Here is a 19,126-nt window from a genome sequence, read left to right as displayed (position 1 = left end):
GGTTATGTGGGCTTTGTTGAATTGCAGACATAAGTATCCTGTTTCCATGGCCTCTAGGACCTCATCCTGAAAGTACAATACCAATAGAGCTTGAGTCAGTCAGTCAGTCAGTCATTTTTACTTTATTTTGTGTCTTTGGCCATAAAAGAACATAAAAGAAATACAATGCATAAGACTGTGACAGTGAGACAATGCACTTCGATAAAATAATTCTGAGATAAAATTCATTCAAGACCCTAAAATAATCTTCAAATATTTACAATTTCAAAACAAAAAGAATCAATTTAATGCAAGAAATTCCTAGCAATTCATAATTGTAATCCCCACTTCAGTAAAATATATGCCCTAGCCTCAGATCAATCATATAAGAACTCTACTATTTAATAATAGGGAACAACTCTTAATAGAGTGACAGTGCTTCCCTTTTGAGTCTAGCATTGAGGACACACTGAGGAAACCTTCACCTTTCTAATTCCAATATTTAACATCTTCAGCAACTAATAAAAGCGGTATTTAGTCTAGATTCCTCTTTCCATCTCTACTTACAATATCACATTCAAGATTAAATATTAAGATATTTAAAAATATTTTCATGACCTGACCTACCAATTCATGCAATGCTCCATCATATCATCCTGTAACACCCCTTGTATTTCAATTAGAAATCGGCCTAAGGTGCAAGTCACATTTAAAAATCTCATATCTACCAAAGGTTTAAGAGCTTGAACCTGAATAATATTATTATATTATAGTAAAATTGGCTTTAGAAACTTCTTGCATGCATCTAAAAACCATAGGTAGTCCAATAAAATGGGACTACATTTTTGTTTTAAGCCACATGTACATTAGCCCAATTCATCTCTGATTACCATTTATATTTTTTGATCCCTATAGCAAGTGTTTAGCCCAAACCTAAATTTTAACAGTGCATCCATTAATTTTAGGATTGGTAGAGTCTCTATATAGGGGATATTTTCCTCATTTTTCCAGCTATGCAACATAAACTGGGTGCATGTTTTCCCCTCTAGATACCTTTGTCTGTTTCTCTAGCCCTATCATTAACCACAGCACGCAATTCCTGTTTTGGAATCTGTTCTTTTTTCCACTGTGTAGGCATTAAGCCTGGAGAGGCTCAGATCTTTTCTATCCATCCTCTTACCTGGGCTGCCCAGTTCAGCTCAATTGCCTGTATTTCCCTTTTACATAATCTTGCAATTTTGGGAATCTCCACATCAGACAGACTCAGTCAATATTTCAATCCTGATTGCATTTTCTCATAGCTCCACCCCGTCATTTGGCATTCCAGCCTTATTGCCTGAATCATTCTTGTGGGGGGGGGAGGAGAAAGAGCAATCGTTTTACACATCTGCTTTCTTCTGCATCCCCATTCAGCTTCCCAGCAAGGGATAGAATTTCTACCCCATATTGAAATTAAGGGCGCACCATAGTATTAAAGGCAGAAAGTACTGGGCGAAGGGACGAACACCTATACTTTCTACTAAACTGTTTTAAACCCCCAGCCGCTGTTACTGCAGTGGTTTTTAATGTCTCAATATGCTCTTTCCATATTAGCTTTGAATCAAACCACATTCCTAGATCTTTATATGTATCAACTGGTTCTACTTTATCAGCTCGCAGGGACCAGGAGAACTCCCTCTTTCTTTTCCCTATCACCATTATTTTTGTTTTGTCCAAATTTACTATACATTTTTTATTTTGACAATAAGTGTAAAAGGTATCTAATTTTCTTTGCAGCCCCAGTTCTGTCATATCAACTACCACCAAATAATCAGTGTATAATAAATAGGTGATATGAGTGCCATTCATTTTTGAGGAAAGTCCTTTAACCGCCTTTATTACCCCTGGCAAATCAGACAGAAATATAGCAAACAATAGCGGGGCCTGGACATGTCCTTGTCGCAACCCATCCTTTATAGGTATCTTCTTAGAAAGTGCTCCTTCAGTATCCAAGATCACCTGAGCCCAGTTTTGCAGGTGTAGTGCTGGAAGAAGGGAAAGTAAGTCAACATCAACCCCCAAGCCGTTTAAACATATCCAACAACAAATTTTGGTCCACTAGATCAAAAGCACATGGAAGTCCACAAAGCAACAGAACAGGCATCCTCGTACCTCTATTGATTTTTTGCTAGTGCCCACAGAGTAAAGCAATGATCTATTGTAAACTGGCCTTCTTTAAAGCCCCCTTGCTCCACATAGATCAAATATTTTGACTCTACCCATGCTTTCATTTGCCTCAGTATTAACGTTGTAAAGATTCTTTTCACCAATGTCCAAAATGCTAATTAGGCGATAATTCTTTGGATGTGTTGAGTCATCTTTTTTGTGGATTGGCCTTATTGCACCTTTACAATTCTCTGGGACACAGCCAGAGTCCAGGATATTATGCAAGGTGACATAAAAAAGGTCTGCCCACCAATCGCTATTACTTTTTATTATTATTGCTGGCAAGCTGCCTGCTGCTTTAGTAAATTTAAGAGCCATAATTACATCTTTTATCTTTGCACGGAGTAAGATGGTCTTAGGGCCCCACCTACCTCAATTTTATTTTCCTTGTTCTGCTCCGACATCCTTCCTTCCGTATAGTTTACACAGATGCTTATTCCAATCTTCTTCTCCAACTAAACACCAGTAGGTTTTCTCTTCTTAACCAACTGCTAGAATCTCCTGATATTGCGGGTTTCTATCACATCTAACATTTCATCACAACTTGTATTTATATATTCACATTTAGAGCTTGAGTTGTTTTGTAGAAATCTAGGGGAATGGCAGGTGATTTGCTGTAGACTTTATGGCTTCTGCCACTCTGTCCTCAGTTATATCATGGTCAAGTTCACCACTAAGTTATTGTAAGAGTGTCAGGATCCTGATATTTGTCAAGAAGGGGTCCTATTGACCTTTATCTAGTGTTTCAGAGGTGTACAATTTGGTGTATAGGAGGTCCTGAATTCATTCATGATTGAAAAAAGATGGGACCAGACTGCACCCTGTGAGCTCTGTGTGGCAGGTGTGGCGGACTGTGCTTCTCTGTTTCATCTGTAAGGCTAAAAACCTGTCCACTTTCTTACCATGCTCATATGATCTTTGTTTGATGCAATGCAGGGTTTTTTTTAAGTGAAAGAGAAAATAGAGTTTAGTTCAAATTTTTACTTGTAAGGATGAGCAGGAAGGATGCAGTTGGATGGGAATTATATCTGTCTTGCAGGCCAAGAGTATCTAATTCCACATTCTTTCGTCACTTTGCCACCTTCCGAACACAGCAAAATCTATCAAGAGAATACCTCTAGGACATCTTTTGCTCACTGTCCAGAGTAATTGTAGGGATCCAGTGGATGGGCCATTAAGCTCTATATAGTCTTGCAGCAACGCTCTTGTTTCTTTTTTTGCTCCAAATACCTGGAATTCTAGGGTATTCATTCACCAAGTACAGGCTTTCAGGTAGATCATTTGTTAAACTAATGTAAAAAAGACAGGGATATGGTATACTGCTAACCTTTGTATTACAGGAATGCAAGGTGGTATCATCACAGGTGAGCAATCTGGTCGAAATTATGTATAGGAAGGGAGGTGCAGGCAGTCCAGTTTTAGTCTATGTTGATGCATCATGAGGAGCTATGCTGCAAATACTCTGTTCATTCTTCAGCAACATGTTTTTCTTTTCCCTGGATAGTAATCGCCGTCATCCCCAAGCAGAGTCGTTGTGGGTCAGAGGTGGCTGGTAAGATATGAAAGTAGTGGGGAAAGCAAAGTGCTCCACTGCATCCCTAAATATATACATAAAACATACATACAAAATAAAAACAATTGCATGCATTATATTAACATTACAAATAAAATAAATGTACTTACCCAGGAAGGGACCTCCACAGTCTGTGGCACTTACCGGAACGAATGGAAGAAGGTAACTTCCCTAAACAATCTAGATGCTGCTCTCATGCTATTAACTAGCATCAGAGCAGTGCTAGGATTTGACGGAGCAGGCTGGCTCGATGCTCTTTCGAGCCCTGTAGGCCTGCGCATGGTCAGCTTGGTGGACAGCAAGTCTGCTGGCCAAATTGACATGCACACCTTGCAGTGTCTGGCCAGCCACTCTTCTAATCCTCCATTTAGCCTCTTGTGGAAAATAAAATGGCAATAAAATAATTTCATTGCCACTTTATTGTTCACAATAATTTAGCATGGCTTGCAGCAGGAGAGGGTTATTGTCCCACTCCCTCTTGGAGAAACCACTGCTGTTCTGAGTATTATGTCCACAGAACTACTCTGGGGAGCAGCTATTCTGCTCGTGGAATAGCTCAAACCCCTCTAGAAACTGTTTTTACAATAATATGGCTCATTTCCCCGCACCTCTATATCTACATGTAGCAAACAACTCCTGGGTTGTTTAGTATGGTGTGTGACAGCTAAAATCACAGAATGTGATTCTCAAAGATTTTGGTGAGAGTAGGTGAACTTTTTACTTTAGTGCTCCTGGCTTACACCTATATTTCAAGAGCAAGCCAAAAGTAGTGTTGTCTTAATTGTAGAATTCATGTGTAATCAAAGACTGCTACTAGAGTAATTAAGAGCAAATCTTTGTGAATCTAGTCTTTTGTCGTGGTTGGTTTGAGCAAGCCATGAAATTCATTTGTTTAGTTTTACCTAATTGAATGTATGGAAAACAATAGGCAGATTAAGACTTTTTAAAGCACTTACTCTTATTTGTATAATTCTTATATTAGATATGTTTAACAATTTCATACAATATTGAGCAAAGACTGTTCCCGAGAAATCTCTGCAATCCCAAATGCTCTTTTGCTGGTGCATCGTATGCTCCTCTATGGTCTGTGCATCAGCATCACTGTCCAAACACTAGCATAAAATTAAAGTGAAACTATTTTCTAATTACTGAACAAAATAAGGCTTTAGAAAAGTAAAGACCTTCTTAGTGAACACAGTCCTGTGAGGGCTGGTGCACGTGTAACCCCAAACCAGACCCTTAAAATTAACATCACAAAGAGCGAAAAATTACTTATTTTTATACCCCACCTCATCTTTAATGGCAGAAGGTGCAGGTCTTTGAAAACAAAGGGAAGATGTACCTAGCTTGCACTTAATCTCAAATTCATTATAGGGTTGTGGCTTTTCTTTGGGGTGGAAAATGAGAGCGGTATCTCTTCAACCTCATTAAACACTGAGTCGATGAAAAAAAATTATATATAAATATATCTTAAAATATATACATATATATGTATACATATATATACACACACACACATATATATATATATATATATATATATATATATATATATATATATATATTGTTGCTTAACAGTTGAGCCGCAATACTGAGGCTTGCAACTATGGCGGCCTGAACATGGATCCGGAAATTCAAACAATTACAACATAATATCCTCATAAATTAAAGGAAATCCTTTGGAATTGTGTGCATTCTTTTTACTACTGTTACTATTTATAGTAGGAAGTGTTGCTTTAGTAAAAAGAATCCATGAAGTTCCATTGATTTACAAGGATATTGTGTTGTAATATATATATTCCAACACTCTCCTCTCCTCACATACGAAGAAGGACAACACTTGAGGATCATGGTGAAACCGAATTTAATGAAAGGATCAACAGAACGCATTTTGGCAAAAAATGGCTTTGTCACCTAACGAAGCACCATCTTGCCGCAACCTTTAACCTAACCACGTGATCAACTGCACCAATCACCTACGCACAGTAGAATGTTACGTTTGCTCTTTCACATTTTTTTCATTGTTTTTCTCCCCACATTTTTTAAAAACAGAATGGTAATTAATATATGAGAGATAATAAAGCCATAAAAGGAGCAATGTTCCATGCATACATAGGAATTCATCAATATCATTAAATATGAGTGCACCCAAGGAAATTGTACTAAAGGATACATAACTATAATAGTGGGTAATACAAATGCAGGAAGCATGTAAGAAACAGCATAATAAAGCTCTAAATCTCAAATAAACTCAAGTAAATGCTCATATGTTGAATACACAAATCAATATTGCAAAATATCTACAATCTGAGGTAACAACAAGCATAGAGCCCAAGTGGCCAGAACCCAAATTTATATAAGAGACCCAAAGCCCTTGAAACCCCAAAAGGGCGCAATAAAGCCCGAGAGGGCTAAAGATATCTAGGACTAACTAAACAGAGTGTTGACTGGCGATGTGTCTTGACAAGTATTTGTGATATACATATATATATATATATATATATATATATATATATATATATATAAACATGTATATATGTGTGTGTGTGTTTATATATATATATATATATATATATATATATATATATATATATATATATTCCCTAGAGGCGGTCGCTGTTAGGTAGTTATAGTTAGGACCAAGGGCTTGATTTATACTTTTTTTAGCACTGTGTTTGCGTAATTTCTTGACGCAAAAGTGGCGCAAACTTACAAAACTTAATTATATTTTATGAGTTCGCGCCACTTTTGAGTCAAAATATGACGCAAATGTGGTGCTAAAAAAGTATAAATCAGGCCCTTAGTTTTTTAAGAAAGAGCTGTTTTTTTACTTGCCAATATCTTTAGTGTCGCTTGACGAAGCTTCACAAAATGTTCCCCAAAAATTTGACAGTCATGCCACCTGCTGTCGGGAAAGTTTTGAGGTGATCTTTCAAGTGGGGGCCAAGAAAGCAGGGTTCAAGAAAGGAGCGCTTCCCATGTTAATTTGAATAGGGATTTTGAATAGTGATAATGCTCGAACCACTGTACGGAATCACAGCACATTTGGCAGAAAAGTAGCTCTTGGTCTAGAAAGAGCCATTTTTGTGATTTGGTGTAAATCTATCAAGTAGTTTTTAGAGGTATTAAAGGAAATCCAACTTTGGACATATAGGGACTCAAAGGCTTCGTAAGCCCTCCCGGTCTCCTGCTGAGATCTGATTGGCTGCCACCACTTCAACAAGGAAAAAGATAAGAAAATGGGCTTGGGTAGAGTCTCTATGACCCCTTAGCTCTGGTGTTGGAATTGGAGAGCCCCCCCCACCGGCACAGCAAAAACGCAATTTTTTCTGGTGGAAGTCACAGCTGATCTGCAAATCCACCAAAAACTAAAAAAAAAGAAAAAGAGCAGGCTCCTGCGCTTGCGTTAACTGCAGTCCCAGGGTGCGCCAGATCCCAGGGTAATTTAAATTTTGAATGCAGGAGGGCCTCTGGTCCCCCCACAGCCCCTGGGACTATCACCTCCCAGGGGCATTTATTACAGATTAAATACAGGGGGCCTCTCTGCCCTCCAACAGCCCTGGGGACTGCCACCTCCAGGGTCACATATTCAAATCAAATGTTGGGGCCGCTTGGCTACCCAGAAGTCCAGTGGACAGCCACCTCCCCACTGTACACATTCTATTTTAATTGGGTGGGGCTGCGTGCCCCCAGCCCAGGAACCACCACCTCCATGGGGCACATATTCACAACAAATGTGGGAGGGCATCTCTTCCCCCTACAGCCTCTGGGACGGCCACCTCCCTGGGGCAAATATGAGTAAAAAAAGAAAGGGGATCATTTGCAGATCCCCACAGCCACTGGGACCACCACCTCCCTGGAACAAAATGCAGAGTTGGTGGGGCCTTCAAGGAGCCATAGATGGCTCTGGGGACCGTCACCACCCATGACTGGCTCCTGCTATGTCCTGTTGTGCCTACCCTGGGACATAGCTGTTTGCTTTTGCTTGGGGGGAGCTTACAGCTCCCCCCAAGCAAAAGAAACAAACTCCACATTCTGCAAAGGAGAGATGTCAAACAACTATAACTATAACTTGTGCCCTCACCATGCACTGCTAAATACCCCATAAATTACTGCACTCATGCATCTTCAATAACATCATTAGTAAAGTCACTGTAACATCTGCAGTAAAATTATTGATCAGATAAGTGTGTATGGCAGGGGCTTAAGTTATAGTTACATTAGGGTACACATTTTAAGGGCAGATGTATCAAACAATTTTGCAGTTGCGGTGCGAATCGCAAAACTGCACCTTTTGTGAATGCAAAATAGCCAAACCGAAATTATGAAGGGCATTCGCAGTGCAATTCTAAAGAATCACTAAAATAGTGATTCCTTAAAATTGTGATGAACCATGGGGATTTTGCATGTTCATTTTACCACCAACTGAAATCAGGTGGTAATCAGGTGCAACCTATAAAAAGAGGCCCAGAGTGCATCACCCCTTTTAAACAATGGCTACACTCTACGTCATCATGAGAGGGATGAGGATCCTGGCAGGTTTAAGGAGAGGGAGGAGGAGACAGGAGCACATTTTCAGAGTGCACATTACTTTGTTTGACTAGAGGAGAACTTATTTGATAAGTATAGGTTGAATTCTGCCATGATTTTAGACCTAGTAGCAGATTTACAACCACAACTGCAGCAACACACACACATAGAACCAATGCCCTACCCACTCATGTGCAGGTATTATGCTCCCTGCACCTCCTAGTGCCAGGAAGCTATCAGGGGGTTATAGCAGCAGCTGGATGTGTGTCTCAAAGTGCACTCTCACGTTTGTTCCATGCATTCCTAAATGCATTGTTATCTAAAATCACTCAGCACATCAAATTCCCCAACACCCCACAGAACTTGTAGCTCACCAAATTACATTTTTGCTAAGTAGCCAAATGTCCTCTTGTAATTGGCTGCATTGATGTGACACATGTGGCAGTCTGTCCACCATCTGATAATGAGTACATATACAGGAATAGAAAAAAATCCCATTCCATAAACATACAGGTCATCTGCAATGCCTCACACATTATTATTGGTTTAGTGGCCAGATTCCCTAGTAGTACACTTGATTTATACATCTTCTGACATATTGGAATGTACACACAGCTTCTTGCTGGAGAGTTTGGAGAAGGATACCTATCTGGTAATGTAACAGAGACCAATGTAGCATATTGTAAAGGTGAGTACAGAGATGACAATGACTCAATTTTCACTCCAGTCATTGTAGGGGACACTGCATATGCAGTGCGGTCCTTAATCCTCACACCATACCACAATCCAGCCACACCAAGTGTACAGCATTTGGGCACATTGGAGTACACAATGTGTCATTGAGAGGACCTTTGGCCTGCTGAAGAATAGCTTTCGGTGCCTGCATTAAAGTGAGAGGGCACTACAGTACAGCCCTGAAAACATCTGTAAGATTGTGGCCACATGTTCTATGTTGCACAACATCACAACAACAAGAGGCATTACATTGGAACCCACAGATATAGAGTCAGATGAGGATGACAACCCACTGGAACCCCCTCGACCAGCAAATTGATCCAGAGTAGCAGACGGCAGGCAAAAACGTGCTGAAATTACACAGAACTACTTCTGATTTAAGTGATTACAACACCACGTCTTTTTTTTTTTGCTACAGGTATCACATTTATTGCCTTAACTTCAGGTCAAAAATGTGGGCATAAAACATAGGTAGTCTAAAAGCAATATCTGTAGTTAAATTAAATGTTATACTATTAACATCACATTAGTAATGCAATGTCTCCAAATAAGCAAGGCCCAGCACATGTCACATTATTTTTTGCATCCACGCACTCCACTAGATCGCTCAGTGAGCTCAGCATCATCTCTTGTTGCAGGTTCTGAGACAGTACTGTGTCAGGAACTGCGACAGCTAAGATCCATCACTCAGCTGTGACACTATTAAGGCTAACAAGCTCTTCACTAGCCGCACCACCCAGCTCGCTGTTCACAGCACTCCGGCTATCTGCATGGTCTCCAATGCATTGGAAACCTGCACCAATCTCAGTGCAACATCCCCACTGCAACATGCCATTTCCATTTGCATGCTCACAACACATTGTGAAAGCAAAGCAGTTTTTTTTTTTTATTTATTTATTTTTTCGTCTCAGTACCCAAGAAAATACAAATAAAATTCATCAGAATGGACAATCATCATATATTACAATGTGCAAAGAAGCATTTACCCTACTGTGCAATACCGCTATACAATAGTTTCCTATTAGCTAACCATTCACCCAATACCCCCCATACGTCTTGCCCTTTACGTCTCCCTCTCTTCCCTTTTCGATCATACAGTGCTTGTTCCAACTGCTATATTGCCAGTAGGCGATTTAGCCAATTTTGATATGTAGGGGGTTGTTGATCCAGCCATGCGTTGGAAATACACAATCGATACACTGACATAACTACGAAGATAAACTTAGAAACAGATGACTCGCTTAACTCCGAGACCCCGAGTATCACAACCCCAGGTGTTAATTACATTTTTTATTTGGCAACCTCTTTAATAAACTGCCCAACTTTATCATGCAGATTTGCCAGCTTTGTACAGGTGGCAAACATATGAATTACATCCACACCATATAGCTGACATCTTGGGCAGTGCACCACCTCTATACGGCCCCATTGCACTAATTTCCCAGGTGTAATATACAAATTGAAAATTGTTTTATAATGTTGTGCCTGAAGGGATGCTGAAATCAGGGAGGTCCGCCCTAGTTCAGGAGACTCATAAAAATCCTCCTCTTCCACATTCAACTTATCATGCCACTTTTTACTATGCTTACCCAAATCCTCAGATAAATCATCAGTCAATCTAGCATATATTGACCGTATTGTAATCTTATCACAGGAGATCATCATCTCTAGCAAAGGGTTCTTTACGAACTCTGCTGCCCCACCAGTTTTCCGAAAGATGTGGGGCCAGATGTATCAAAGAATTTTGCATTCACAAACGGGGCGAATTGCAAAATTTGGCCGTTTGCGAATGCAAAATCACCTTCCTGAATGTAAGGAAGGCATTCGCAGTGCAATTTTAAGGGATCGCTAAAATAGCCATTCCTTAAAATTGTGACCCCATTTAGAGAATTGCAAATTGGGATTCTCTAAATAAGAAATCGCAAATAAGGAATCCTTATTTGCGATTTCTTAAGCACATGTATAAAGCAATTCCTTAATGTGAATTGGGCATTAAGGAATCGCTAATTACCACCAAGTTGAACTTGGTGGTAACCATGTCCAAAATTTAAAAATGCATTTAAAATGCATTTTTAAATTGTAGATGTAAAGCACACATGCCCTTTTGGCATGTGTGCACCTTACATGTCCCCCAAATTTTTTTTGGGGTGCAACAGAGGGGGCCTAAGGCCCCCAGCACCCTAGGGTTTCGCATTTCCAAAATAGCGATTTCTGGTTCAGAAATCGCAATTTTAGAAATGCAAAAAATTTGCACATATGGGCCAACAGGCCTATAGCTGTGAATGGGGCCGGTATTGCAATTTGCGATTCGGTAATAGCATTTGCGATTTTTAAGAAATTGCTATTACCGAATCGCAAATGTTATACATGGCACTTTGCGAGTCGGAAATAGCGATTTCTTAAAAATCGCTATTTCCGAATCTCAAAGGGCCATGATGATACATCTGGCCCAAAGTTCCTTACGTGTAGATATTTAAAAAAGCCCCTTTGGGGTGGACCTAATTTCCCATGAAGATTCTCAAATGTGGTGATTGTAGAACCCTCGATAAAGTCACCTAATCTTTGTATCCCCTGTTGATTCCACCTTGCCATGATATTATTTCTAAAAATCTCAGGGAGAAAAGTATTATTCTTAATCAAAGTATAGTAATTATATCTACCAAGCCCAAATTTCTTCCGCCAATGACCCCAGTCTTGAAAGGCAGCATTTAGAACTTGAAACCGAACCTTCTTAAAGTAGCTGGGCTCCAAGAGTGTGAGCAATGCTCCGTTTGCGGCAGGGCCGATTAATACCTCATTAATATTCGGAATGTACTCCCCGTCATTTAACAGACACCTGTTTTTTTAAAAAGGTTGCATATACTGCATTGCAGCTGCAGTCTGGTACAATTTAAAATTGGGAAGAGACCATCCACCCTTTTCCCTTGATAATGTCATATATTTACTAGCTCTACGTATCTTACCATCCAACCAAACAAACCGCATTATGAGTTGATCCAGCCTTCTAAACCAAGATTTGTCAAATTCTAATGGGATAGCCTGAAATAACTATAACACCTTAGGGAGGAACATCATCTTTATCATATTGCACCGCCCCATAATTGTCAAATGTAAGTTATTCTAACTACCAAAATTATACCTAGCATTATCTATAATAGGCTGAAGGTTAATCCGGACAATCTGCTCTACCTGAGGTCGGATATCAATCCCTAGATAAACCACGTGGTCTACCTTTCGTGCATCCAACGAGCAGCAGTGTTCATTCAAAACTATCTGAGACTTATCTTTATTAAGAAGATAACCAGAGACTGCCCCAAAACTTTCTGCAGCCCCCTCGATTTCCTTGAGGGCTAGATCTGGGTTAGCGGTAATGACTGCAACATCGTCTGCGTAAGCCAACATTTTTGTTCCCCATCCAAAGCGGACAACTGGCTGAACATTAAAATTAATTTCCAAAAAACGCAGAAAGGGATCTAAATATAATGCAAATAATAGGGGTGAACATGGACATCTGTGCCGTGTACCCCGCTCAATCCTAAAGGCATTTGAATAGTCTCCACCGATCTGCATTCTAGCACTTGGTTTCTTATATAGGGCTTTGACAGCTGTAACAAATCTTCCCCCTAGGCCATGTACCTGCAAAGTGTCCCAGAGAGACTCCTAATTGACTCTGTTGAATGCTTTCTCAGCATCCAGCAGAATCATAGCCATGGGCTCTGCTGCTATATGTGTAGCATCAAACAGCACTATTATCCTTCTAATATGATCAGTTGTGTCACTACCGGGGACAAACCCATGTTGATTATGACTGAACAACTTACTAATACAAACAGACAACCGGGTCACAAATATTTTAGAATAGACTTTCGCATCACTATTTATAAGGGTGATAGGGAGGTATGAGCTTAAGATAAGTGGATCCCTGCCTTTCTTTAGAAACACTACAATATTAGCAGAACCCCAGGACGGCGGGGGTTACCCCCTTGATGTACATGAATCACCAGTTTCAACAACACTGGTAAGAGCATATTCTTAAAACTTTTATATAACTTTAAAGGAATACCATCTGGCCCCACAGCCTTCCCATTCGGAAGCACTTCAAGCGCATCTGCCAATTCTTCCATTGTTACCTCCTGTCGTAATGTTGTTTGATCCTCTGTTGTGATCCGACCACCCAGAGTCACCCTCACCCAGCTACTATCGGTGTGCTCCTGACCAATATTAGCAGCACTATATAATTCTATGTAATACTCACGGAAGGCTTCCCTGATGGCATCGTTCCAGTGACTATCAACCCTGCCTTGTTCTGTACTTTCAAGACTGAGCCTAAAGAAACCCTTTGACAAGTCTGCATTGCTAAAATATGCCCTGCTATCTCACTAAATTCATAGCATTCCATTCACCTTGTTAGAACTTTTTTCAGCTGTCCTTTCCATTGAATATTTTCCTAATAACATTTTGGCTATCGATACCTGGTGTAAAGCGTCCTCGACCCCTACGTCATTCTTGATCGCCCTGATAAGTTGCTCTTCTGCTACCTGTATGTTTCCCATGAGTACCTGAAACTGTCTGCCACTTGTTTTTGTCGCCTTGCACTGAATCCAAGGGTTTCCCCCCTTATAACTGCCTTTAATGTGTCCCACACTATCTCCATTGGGACGGTTCCCATATTGAAATCCAGTCATTGCTTCAACTGCATGCTCATGTGCTGTATATACAGGGGGTCATTCAGAAAAGCTCTCTCAAATGTCCAACCCTTCCTAAATCTCTGCCAGTCTTTTATCATAACCTCCAGTACTAATGGATTATGATCTGCCATAAAACAAGGGTATAGCTTAATCTCCAATTCATAAAAAAAAAAAACTGGTGAAACAAGAAAATAATCTAATCGTGCAAATTTCCGGTGAGAGCAGAGAAATAGGTATAGCCCGGGTTTGGCCTCTCCAAAGTTGGCCAAACATCTATCAATCCGATTTCCCTTTGCATATTCTTAATGGCCTGAAAGACTCTAGGCTTCCGCCCTGGGTATCTTTCCTTCCTAACATCTCTTAAGTTCTGCGCTCCATCCCATGACCCATTAAAATTCAAATCACCACATACAATGTACGGAGCGGGCCATACTGCTAATTCTGCAGATATAAAATCAAATAAGGAGGGGTCGTCATCCAATGAACCATATAATGAGCATAACGTGAATCTAACCTTGCCCAAAAGACACTCAATCAGTACCCATCTCCCAATCGGATCCGCTTTCCTCCAAGTAACAACTCACTTAATATTACTTGTCAGGATAGCAACCCCCTTTGTTTTAGACATTTGCTCAGTACACCCTAACAGACACAAGCCCAAGGTCTCCAACAGATTTCTATCTCTCTTTTCTATGTGTGTTTCTTGCAAACAATTAGGGCCTGATTACAACTTTGGAGGAAGGTGTTAATCCGTCCGAAATGTGACGGATATACCACCAGCCGTATTACGAGTCTATTATATCCTATGGAACTCGTAATATGGCTAGTGGTATATCCGTCACATTTGGGACGGATTAACACCTCCTCCAAAGTTGTAATCAGGCCCTAAATGTCCGCTTTTAACATCCTCAGGTCACCTGTAGTTTTCTTCCTCTTACGGGGATCATTTAATCCACATATATTTATAGATGCTATCCGGATTACCGACATATAGATAACTCCAATTGATTTTGCATGACTAAATCACCATTATCAATATTCAGCTTACAATGTATACGAAGATACTTGGTTCTACATCTCTGCCCCTTTGTTTCCATTTTCATAGCACAACAAAGCGGTTTGTACCTGCTGATCATATCTTTGACTGCATTTTTTTGGGTACAAAGTTTTTCCTTTTACTCCCCCCAGTGACGACTTGCCCCCTCCCCCTTGCCCACCACCACCCCCACCCACAACTACCTCTCCCATCCTCGTCCGCCCCGCCCCCGTCCACCCCACCTCCCACCACTTAGCTCCCCTCCTTCCCACCCCTACCACCCCACCTTGATGAACCCCACTCCCCTGCCCTCCATTAGAAACAATCAGACCAACGTTGGCCTGAATGTTGGTGTCACCCAGGTGCAGACCGCCGACTCACCCCAGACTGCCCGATTTTTCTCACTCAAGAACCCCCAACTTCTTATTCAATTTTCCCTTTAAACTTCAAAGTCCTCGCATTTCTTTTCCTTTTCCTCCCCTTCCCCCCCTCATTATGTTGCTTTGAGCCCCAATAAATATTCTTTTTCCTGAACCTCTGAATTAAACAGTCTAACTTTCCCATTGACCACTGTCTTTAAGCGAGTGGGTGCGAGCAAATACGCCTCTCCACCTTTGTCCTGAAAAGATTTAATCAGCTGTTGCAGCCGCCATCTTCGCTCTACAGTGACATGCCAATAGTCCGGTCGACTGCGTGGGGCATCAGGGCGGGCTTTTTCATATATGGCCTGTCTCAAGAGGTAATTACCAAAATAAATAAATATAGCTCTAGGATGTTTAGCCTCCCCTATGCGACCCTCTCGTCGTACTGCTGGAAATCTATGCACCCTTTGGACCTCAGACTCCCAGTCCCAGTTGGTGATCTCTGGGAATGCATCTCCCAGCATTTTAATCATGTATGTCCTGATGTCATTGCCCTCCGCCCCTTCTTCAATGCCAAAAAACCGTAGGTTATTCCTCCTCTGCTTATTCTCTTGATCTTCCAGTTTCCATATAATATCAGTCAATTGTCCATCATGTGCTGTAGTTTGTTCTCTCAGAGCCACAACGTCTGCCTCCACTGCCATCATTCTCTCCTCCATTGTGCTTAACTTCTCTTCAATTTCTATACATGACTTAACCACCTTGCGAACAGTTCCTTGTAAATGTTTCATGGCCATCCTCGCCCAACAGCTCTCTGCCCTTGTCTCAGTTTGTAGCTCCTTAATCGAGTCTTATATAGACTGTAGCGTTTCTGAGTCTGTATTCCTGGTACCAATACTAAGAACCGAGCTACATACCGGTGCATCAGCCCTCTTCTCATCTTTGGCCTGAGCCTCAGGGACATGCGCCTCCGCTGTACTCATCAGATTCGTTTTTGAGTAGTCCCATTTAAGTGTCTTTCTGCTCTGGGCAGAGAGCTCCACACCGTCTCTAATGGGAGGCCGCACCTTTAACCCCTTACTTTTTCATTGTCGCTGTCGCACTGTGGACTCCGCTAGTGATGAAAAACTCCCTGATTCGTAGGATATACTAGCTTCAGTTTCACTCGAGCTTTGGTCGCTGTTGGTGGAGTCTGAATCCTTAGTCAAAGAATAGAATTTATCGCCTCCATCTTTAGGCCAGTCATGCCCTTTCTTCTTTGTCCCAATCGTTTCAGCTCCTGCCTCAAGTGTTTGGGCCATATGACTTGAATTCCCTGCATCACCTGCCAGCGGGCTGGTGGCTTTCCCTTGGCTGGCTTGAAGGGCATCATAAGTTTCTTGCTCAGCAGAGCCTGGTTGCATATTTTCACCAAGGGGTGCATGTATTTCCTTGTACTTTAACGGTTCCAGATAATCCTTACCGCCCTCGAACAACTCAACCTCAGGAACTTCAGGAGCTTGCAACCAAGTTAGGAGAGAGTCCTTTCCCTTGGCTGTTTCACTTGCACCTTCAGAATGCACCTTCTCCCCACTGTCCGCCACAAGTTTCCCATGTCAGTTGGGTGTCGACTAGAAAGGGCACGATATGCTTGGGATTGTTCTCTTGTGGGCCCCCCTTCAAAAATCACATAATCATAGGTTGTGTCGTTTCTTCCACTGGGAATGATGGGGGAATGCTGCTACTGACATCCTTAATTGCTCCTGCTGAGAATTACCCACTCAGGGGCATATTTATACTCCGTTTGCGCCGAATTAGCGTCGTTTTTTTCGACGCAAATTCGGTGCAAAACTAACGCCATATTTATACTTTGGCGTTAGACGCGTCTAGCGCCAAAGTATGAGGAAAGAGCGTCATTTTTTTGCGTGAACGCCTTCCTTGCGTTAATGAGATGCAAGGTAGGCGTTCCCGTCTAAAAAAATGACTGCGCCGCAAATGCGTCGTATTTATACTCCCGGGCAAAAATGACGCCCGGGAGTGGGCGGGGCAAAAAACCCCGCATTTGCGCCGGATTTTAGCGCCTGGGTCAGGGCAGGCGTTAAGGAACCTGTGGGCTCAAAATGAGCCCACAGCTGCCCTCCCATGCCCCCAGGAACCCCCCCTGCCACCCTTGCCCACCCCAGGAGGACACCCAAGGATGGAGGGACCCACCCCAGGGACATTGAGGTAAGTTCAGGTAAGTATATATATTTTTTTTTTTTTGCCATAGGGGGGCCTGATTTGTGCCCCCCTACATGCCTCAATGCCCAATGACCATGCCCAGGGGACATAAGTCCCCTGGGCATGGCCATTGGGCAAGGGGGCATGACTCCTGTCTTTACTAAGACAGGAGTAATGTAAATGGCGTCTGGGCGTCGTTAAAAATGGCGCAAATCGGGTGGAGGCGATTTTTTGCGTCAACCTGACTTGCACCATTTTTAAGACGCCCTAGCGCCATTTTTCCCAACGCCGGCGCTGCCTGGTGTACGTGGTTTTTTTCCACGCACACCAGGCAGCGCCGGTCTGCTTGCGCCGGCTAACGCCATTCAATAAATACGGCGCCCGCATGGCGCTTCAGAATGGCGTTAGCCGGCGCAAAAGTTTTTGACGCTAAACTGCGTTAGCGCAGTTTAGCGTCAAAAAGTATAAATACGGGCCTCAATTTCCCTAATGTTGAGACTGGATTTCTACTTCCGGGGATCAGTTCCCCGTTAAGTTTCTTAGGGGCATATTTATACTCCGTTTGCGCCGAATTAGCGTCGTTTTTTTCGACGCAAATTCGGCGCAAAACTAACGCCATATTTATACTTTGGCGTTAGACGCGTCTAGCGCCAAAGTATGAGGAAAGAGCGTCATTTTTTTGCGTGAACGCCTTCCTTGCGTTAATGAGATGCAAGGTAGGCGTTCCCGTCTAAAAAAATGACTGCGCCGCAAATGTGTCGTATTTATACTCCCGGGCAAAAATGACGCCCGGGAGTGGGCGGGGCAAAAAACCCCGCATTTGCGCCGGATTTTAGCGCCTGGGTCAGGGCAGGCGTTAAGGGACCTGTGGGCTCAAAATGAGCCCACAGCTGCCCTCCCATGCCCCCAGGGACCCCCCCTGCCACCCTTGCCCACCCCAGGAGGACACCCAAGGATGGAGGGACCCACCCCAGGGACATTCAAGTAAGTTCAGGTAAGTATAATTATTTTTTTTTTATATATTTTTTTGGCATAGGGGGGCCTGATTTGTGCCCCCCTACATGCCTCAATGCCCAATGACCATGCCCAGGGGACATAAGTCACCTGGGCATGGCCATTGGGCAAGGGGGCATGACTCCTGTCTTTACTAAGACAGGAGTCATGTAAATGGCGTCTGGACGTCGTTAAAAATGGCGCAAATCGGGTGGAGGCGATTTTTTGCGTCAACCTGACTTGCACCATTTTTAAGACGCCCTAGCGCCATTTTTCCCAACGCCGGCGCTGCCTGGTGTACGTGTTTTTTTTCCACGCACACCAGGCAGCGCCGGTCTGCTTGCGCCGGCTAACGCCATTCAATAAATACGGCGCCCGCATGGCGCTTCAGAATGGCGTTAGCCGGCGCAAAAGTTTTTGACGCTAAACTGCGTTAGCGCAGTTTAGCGTCAAAAAGTATAAATACGGGCCTCAATTTCCCTAATGTTGAGACTGGATTTCTACTTCCGGGGATCAGTTCCCCGTTAAGTTTCTTAGGGGCATATTTATACTCCGTTTGCGCCGAATTAGCGTCGTTTTTTCCGACGCAAATTCGGCGCAAAACTAACGCCATATTTATACTTTGGCGTTAGACGCGTCTAGCGCCAAAGTATGAGGAAAGAGCGTCATTTTTTTGCGTGAACGCCTTCCTTGCGTTAATGAGATGCAAGGTAGGCGTTCCCGTCTAAAAAAATGACTGCGCCGCAAATGTGTCGTATTTATACTCCCGGGCAAAAATGACGCCCGGGAGTGGGCGGGGCAAAAAACCCCGCATTTGCGCCGGATT

The sequence above is a fragment of the Pleurodeles waltl genome, chromosome 8 (genome assembly GCF_031143425.1).
Source record: "Pleurodeles waltl isolate 20211129_DDA chromosome 8, aPleWal1.hap1.20221129, whole genome shotgun sequence".
Lineage (NCBI taxonomy): Eukaryota > Metazoa > Chordata > Amphibia > Caudata > Salamandridae > Pleurodeles > Pleurodeles waltl.
Note: the sequence above shows the minus strand (reverse complement) of the source record.